Source organism: Nematolebias whitei, unplaced genomic scaffold (assembly GCF_014905685.2).
Source record: "Nematolebias whitei isolate Nwh7 unplaced genomic scaffold, NemWhi1 Nwh_scaf_490, whole genome shotgun sequence".
Lineage (NCBI taxonomy): Eukaryota > Metazoa > Chordata > Actinopteri > Cyprinodontiformes > Rivulidae > Nematolebias > Nematolebias whitei.
The window spans coordinates 115-7,513 of NW_023619035.1; the positions used below are offsets into that span (position 1 = coordinate 115).

Genomic DNA, 7,399 nt, shown 5'->3' on the forward strand with positions numbered 1-7,399 from the left:
GCACTGCTTCCTTACATCAAACAGAACCTGTTCATAATCTCTGTTCTGTCTTTGTGTGCAACACATGGGTTTACTCCGGGAACTCCGGTTTTCTCCCACCGACCCCCCGAAAAAAAATCAATCGCCGTCTTCTCAGCTCCTCTTTTAACACTGCTGCCTTACATCCAACAGAACCTGTTCATAATATCTGTTCAGCCTAACACTAATTTCTCGTTAGTACAGTGGCGAGTATCCCCGCCTATCACGCGGGAGACCAGGGTTCGATTCCCTGACGAGAAGTTAACTTTAATAGGAAGTAACTTGACTAAAACGTTGGTTACGTACTGTAACCCCAGATTCTATGAGTATAGGCGTAGCCCTTTAAGAGCTGTCGCTATTGGGTTGTATCTCTTCATGTGAAGCATAACACTGAAAAGTTTAGTCCACGCCCACCTGCTGTGTGGGCCCCACCTGGTCCCTATAAATTACGTTAAGAGCGGGTAATCGGCTCCCAAATAGCTTTTTCGTCAGCTACCTAGGAGCCAGTGAGGCCCGACGCTTAAAGGGCTACACCTATACTCATAGAATCTGGGGTTACAGTACGTAACCAACGTTCTGTTTTGTATAGGCTTCGCCCTTTAAGAGCTGTCACTATTGGGTTAAGGGCGAAGCAAGATATGGTCTCCGCCTCACTGGGTCCATTCGAACACCGTATGAAGCGCCCGCTTTCATCAAAAAACATTTTGTCACTCAGCTCTCCATTTGCGTAAAGGCATTGCGTAATTACACGCACCATGCACAGAAACATGCTTCATAATTTATGCCTTCCGCATGCATGAACGCCCGGAATAGGAAGGTTTTCAATCGGGCGAAAAGGGGGGAGAGGCTGAAAAAGGCAGTGAACAGAGCAGAACCATGGCTCTTGACTATGAACAGAATGATAATAGGTTGATTATCATTCAAAAGAACTGATTAATGACAATAATCATGAACTAATTAGTGACAATAGAACAGAGAACAGCAGTCACAACCTGTGACTGATAACAACATCTCACACTGTAAATGCATGCAGTCAGATGTGAGTTTAAACGAGGTTCCATGAAAACAATAATATTCATTCTGTTAAGCACTAAGAACAGAATGCGTCATGGAACGGGCCGACACATCACGTAGATAAAAGCGAATAAATGAGCAGGGTGTTGACCATGCAGCCACAGTGCATATATCCTGCATTGACATGCCATTATGCAAAGCTGTTGAAGACGCGATACCTCTGGTCGAGTGCGCCCTGAGGTTGTCAGGAGGTTCTAAATCTGATGCTCTGTAGGCTTCAGAAATGGCCTCACACAGCCAGTGTGACAGACGCTGAGTGGATAACGGGCGACCTGCAGAGGCGTCTCTATAATGCACAACAAGTGTCTGTCTGTCGCAATGTGACTGTGCGTGCTACGTAACACGCCAACACACGCACAGGACAGAGAAGATGAAAAGATGCTTCTTCTTCTGTTTTGTGGGGAGGAGGGAAGAATCCCTCCAATTATATCATTCTAGATTTAAATGAGCTTGTGATGTTTTAGGCATAAACGCTGGATTAAGTCTCAGATCAGCTGAACTACCATCAGCTTGAATCCTGAGACATGACGGAGCAACAGAGAGGGCAGCTAAATCACTCACCCTCTTTTCAGATGTCAAAGCCAACAGCAGGGCTGTTTTAAGTAACAAGAATTTAATCAAGACCTGATCCAGTGGCTCGAAAAGAGCTTTGATCAGGGCTTGTAGAAACAACGTTAAATCCCACTGTGGAGCTAGTGGGCATGACACAGGTCTGTATCTCTGTACACCTTTTAAGAAATGCTTCTTCAGCGGATGATTAAAAACTGTTCTGTCACCGAAACCTTCCTGACAGGAAGAAATGGCTGCAACATACGTTTTAATCGTGCTGAACGCCAGGTTTCTGTCCATCAGCTGCTGCAGAAAGGACAGCACGCCACCTAGTGGACATGAGGTGGCCTCTACACCTTTCTCCGTACACCAGCGCTGAAAAACTGTCCACTTTGATGTGTACAGCACTGTAGTGAAAGTGGCACGTGAATTCTGAATCGTACGCACTACCTCATGAGAGAGGCCCATCTTCTCTAAACGGATCCGTTCAGTGGCCAGACCCAGAGGTGCTGGCCTATTTCCAGGTGACTCCTGATGGTCCCCCCGCCTGGAGGAGAGCATCCTCCCTCTACGGCAATTTCCACGGGCGACCTGATAACAGACATTGAAGGATTGGGAACCACGGGGGCATTCACGCGCTCGGGAGCCACCAGGATGGCTGCCAGTTCCTCCTCCCGAACTCGGTTCAGAAACCTTGATATCAGAGGGACTGGGGGAAAAGCGAAAAGAAGCATTTTGGGCCACGGGCTGTGAGCAAACGCATCCACCCCTAGCTGTGGCTCGTCCCGAGGGCTCAGTGAGAACCATAGTTGGCACTGCGCATTCTCTCATGCGGCAAACCGGTCCACTGCCGCTTGGCCAAATTTCTGCCACGTCTGAGCCATCAGCTCGGGATGGAGTCTCCAGTCTCCGTGACGCGAGCCACCCCTGGACACTACATCTGCTCCTCTGTTCAGAACACCGGGGGTGTACACTGCTCTGATGGAGAGCAAATTTTTGGTGTGCCCAACACAACGACCGTCTCGCAATGTGCAACATTTGGGCTGAGCGCACACCCCCCTGCCGGTTTATGTACGCTGCAGTCACTTGTTGTCTTTGTGAATCAGAACATGTTGATTTCGCAGCACAGGAGCAAAATGTTGAATCACCTTCAAAAACTGTGCGACATTTCAGAACATTTATATGAGCTGTTGTGTGTGGAAAACCATAGCACCCCTACAGCTCAGGATAGGCACCCCCCCCCCCCCCCCCCAACCTGACAAGGACGTGTCTGTGAATACTGGGACATGTGCTGTAGGTCTGCTGACAGGGGCTCCCTCCGACAGAACAAGGGGGGTTTTCCCAGTGTCGGAGGTCTGCTCCCATGGAGGGGGGCACAGCGATCATCCGTCTCTTTTGTCTCACCGGATCCACACGCAAGCGAGCGAACCGTCTCTGGAGGTGCCGCATGTGGAGTAATCCCAACAGAACCACCGTGTGAGTTGACGAAATTCTCATCCCAGCTCTGTGTAGGGGCTGAAGAGCCGTCTCCACACATTTTGAGAAAGTACGAGGCGCGAGGAATAACCAAACGGCAGCCTGTTGTACTGATATCGAATCCCTTGAAAAGAGAAGCGCAGGAACTTTCTGTGCTTCGGAATGTGGAAAATAGGCATCTTTCAGATCGACGGAGGTCAGCCAATCGTCTCATTGAATGTTGTCCAGTAACTTTTTGGTTGTCAACATGTGAAATCGCCTTTCCATGATTGTCTTGTTGAAAATTGACAAATCCAATATGGGTCTCATCCCTCCGGTCCGTTTTGAGACAAGGAAGTAACTTGAGTAAAACCATGTGTTTTGCTCCCTGTTGGGGACCTTGGAGATCACATTTTTTACCAGCAGTTCTCGAACTTCCGCGGGGAGAGACGAGATCAATTCTGGGGATGACAGAGTCGTCTCTATAATTCTTCCGAACGGAGGGAGTTGAGCTGCAATTGCAGCGACTAACCTTTGCTGATGAGACGGTGCATCCATCTGTTTGTCTAGAGAGCACGTTCGCTGCCACTCCGCGTAATGCTCGGGGAGCGGGCGTACGTTTACGTGATGTGTTATGTCTCACCGCCGTTGTGCGTCGCGGAGACGCGTTCCGCACAACTCATGGGGAGGCTTTTATGAAAAGGCTCTGAAAACACTTCTGTGTCGTGCTCAGGCTGCGGGCTCACATCTACGTTGATGTGAGCCGACGTGCGCTGAAGAGGCGTGTGCGCCCTCATCGACGCGGCGTCTTTTAGACGAGAACTGCCGCAAGGGCGCGTGTTTGACACTGGTGCGGTCAGAGGAAGCAGCGCGCAGCGCCGGTTGAGAGCGAGGTTTACCACTGGACTCGGTCTGCAGAACACGTTCATTCTTAGCTGTGGAATCACGCAAGCTTTTTGAGTGATTCATTGAGCTGCTGTGTTATTTTAAAAAACCTGCTTTGAGGACACCAGCTCGTTATGTGGAGGATGTATGAGGGGGAGCCGCTGTGAGATCATTGAACTGACAGACAGGCTGAAAAACAGACACTTTAATCTTTGAATGATGTTCGTGTTTCATTTCAAAGCTCGTGTCATCGTTGAAAACATTCTTTCTGGCTGCCGTGTCATGCGAGCCTGTGCGTTTCATCGAGCTGCGGTGATGTTTAAAAACCCTGTTTTGAGGACACCAGCTCGTTTTGTGTGTGAGGAGAAGCCGGTGTGAGATCATTGAACTGACAGACAGGCTGAACACAGACATTTTAATCTTGAATGATGTTCGTGTTTTATTTTTAAAAAAACTCATGTCGTTTCATAAATCTCTTCCCCGTGAGCCCTGCGGTTTGTTGTCCCAGGGCGACACCTGTTTGTGGTCTCTGGGAAATGCTGAAACCGCTGCTTGCCTGTATGAGAAGTGCTGTTCTCTGACAGGAGGGGCTGGCGGTGGAGCGGAAAGCCGCAGCTGTGGCGCAGGGGTGCGGGAGGAGGCGTGTGCACAGTCTCCGACACCCCCTCCGACTTTTCCAGCACAGCCTTGAAATTGGTCCTGAACAGCAGGTCCGTTGTGATGGGGCCCACTGACAAAAAACCTTCTGCAGCTCCTCCGAGAGGGAAGTGGAGTGACGAGCCAGGTGGACCTCTGGAAAACTCGTCATCCGGGCTGCGATGCGAGACCAGCAGACAGCAGAAGAGGCGCACAGGTTGAGGATAACGTCAGATGCCTTGCAGAGGGAGCTCTTTGTCTCCTCAGGCCTCTTTGAAATGCTGTACGCCAGCAGCATAACGTATTGTTCGCTGCGGCCGCCTGGAACGCACACTGGTGAGCTCGGTTGGAGAGCGACGTCACCATCTGATCATGCTTCCTTGGAGGCGCAGGATGCTGGTCCAACCTGGACATCTTTGCTCCAAGAGCCTCCCCAGACTCGGCTCCAGGGGGGGCACCAAGAGGATTCTGCTCAGTAAACCCCTCCACTCTGGTGATGGGCACGAATGTGGAAACCGGCACTCTCAGCCTACCAGATCCGGCTGTAGCCTTGTTCCAGCAGGACGTACTGCTGGGAGACGAGACCAGATGAGGTCAAGACGGCGAGCCGGGGTGGAGCCAAACCTTCCCGCTAGATCATCCGATCTGGGCGGGGGGAGGAGAGGGACGGAAAGTCCCTTCGTGTCAGCCGCCTCCTGGATTATGCCGGGCGGCTCCGAGAGGAGGGCACCGACGGCAGGGAGCGGTGTGGTCGATGATGCGAAAAGGCCCGGGGGGGGTGGTGGGGGGTGAGCATCCGCTCAGCCCCCTCGTTCCGACACTACGCTCTCCAGGAGGGAGTAAGCAGCGGGGGCTGCTGCTGACGTCGTCTGTCCCGGAGGAACCATCCAATTCGCTCCGAGAGCAGGCGATAAAAAAGGGCCGATGGCGTCGTCCAGCGGTAGCGACCCGCCACGGAAAAAATTTCTCGGCGCTTACCTTGAAACAAGGCTGCTTGTCTGCTTCTCCTGGGGGAGGGAGAACTCACCAGGACGGCAGGAGGTTAGCGTGGCGGGGACCCGGGCAGCCTTAGCAAAGGTTGTGCTGGTCAAGCTGGACAATTTTCCTTCTTCATTCTTCTGACAGTGCTATTAGCTTGCTGAAGAAAAAATGGGAGCCGATTACCCGCTCTTAACGTAATTTATACAGACCGGGTGGGGCCCACACAGCAGGTGGGCTTGGACTAAACTTTTCAGTGTTATGCTTCGCATGAAGGGATAAAACCCAATAGCGACAGCTCTTAAAGGGCGAAGCCTATACGAAATAGAACTTTCTTTAATGGATGTATGTGGAGCTTTGAGAGACAACTTCAACACAACATCCTCTGACCCAAAGGTTTTTTGTTTTTGTTTGTTTGTTCTTTTGTGGAGGGTGAAACCACAGTGGGACCCATATCTCGGACTTGGCCTTTCACCAGCTTCTCCTCCTGCGATCTCCCACTCTCCAGCCTGGATGTAAAACTTTAATATTTTGTAAGTATGGTGCAGAGGGGAGTCCACTAAAACATTTGATTGGAGCAGTGGTGGCTCTCTGTACAGGGCGCTAGAGCCCCCCCACAATTTTTTTTAAAAATTAAATAATAAAATAAAAATATTTCGAAATACATTGTACATATTTTTTGTTGTGTAAGATTAATATTTTATAGTTAATGAGTTAAGTTGTTTCTTTCAAAAACGTCAGATTGGTGACGTATTTCTGGCCCCTGGGGCCGCAAGGGTCTAGTCCATAGACTCTCGTTAAAAATGGCACACGCACAGTTATTCCGCTATGCTACAAGAGATAGGAAGATTCTGGGCGCAGATATCGTCGCCCGGGGGCACGTCGAACATGAGCTGTACCCATGATCGTGTACTTCTGGTCAGTTTTTTTTTTGTCTGTGAACAGATCCGTGCAGTGACACAACCAGGCTGGCTGCACGTAGGCTTTAAGCCTTTGAAAGCCCTTTATCTAATGCCTATTTGCCATTTCTGACTGATATGCCATACAACTTTTAGATGTCTCTGTTTGTGAAAAAAACTTCTTCTGACTGTGTATTCTAAAAGTGGGAACTGGTGAGTTTGTTTCTGGAGCTAGCATGTTAATGCTAGCCTTTTTCCAATGCCTATATTATTATGTTGTCATTCCTGACTGATATGCCTCTCAACTTTTAGATGTCTCTGTGGAAAAACCTTCATCTGATTGTATATTCTAAAAGTGGGAACATAGCAAAATGGGTCTGGGCCAGATGTGGCCCACATCTGGCACTTACATCTGGCCCACTTGGCTCAATGAATGACGGGCCCCCCATGGCCCAGGGATGGTTTGCCAGATGTGGCCCATATGTGGCCAGAACTGGGCCAGGTGTGGGCCAAATGAGGACACACCAACTGGCCCATAGCTGGCCCAGATATCGTTTTACCTCTGGCAAACCAGACCTGGACAAGAGGTGGCCCGTCATTCATTGAGCCATGTGGGCCAGATGTAAGTGCCAGATGTGGGCCACATCTGGCCCAGACCAAATTTATATTATTTAAAATGTCAATAAAAATACAATAGAAATACAATTCTTTTTTTAAAACATTTTAATTTCAAACACAATACATATAAATAAATAAAACACATAACATATATTTATATAAATAAAACAGAGGTTCACATTATACATATACTGTATATCTATATATATACATATACTGTATATATATATATATATATTTATATATACTTATATATATGTATATATATATACATATATATATATATA

General features: G+C 48.9%; 1 non-coding gene across 1 annotated transcript; it reads left to right on the top strand.

Annotated features, from left to right (window-relative positions):
* The first annotated feature begins 207 nt into the window (after nucleotides 1-207).
* trnad-auc lies at nucleotides 208-279 on the top strand. The gene has a single exon. It is a non-coding gene; the product is annotated as a tRNA-Asp (tRNA).
* Nucleotides 280-7,399: the final 7,120 nt, after the last annotated feature.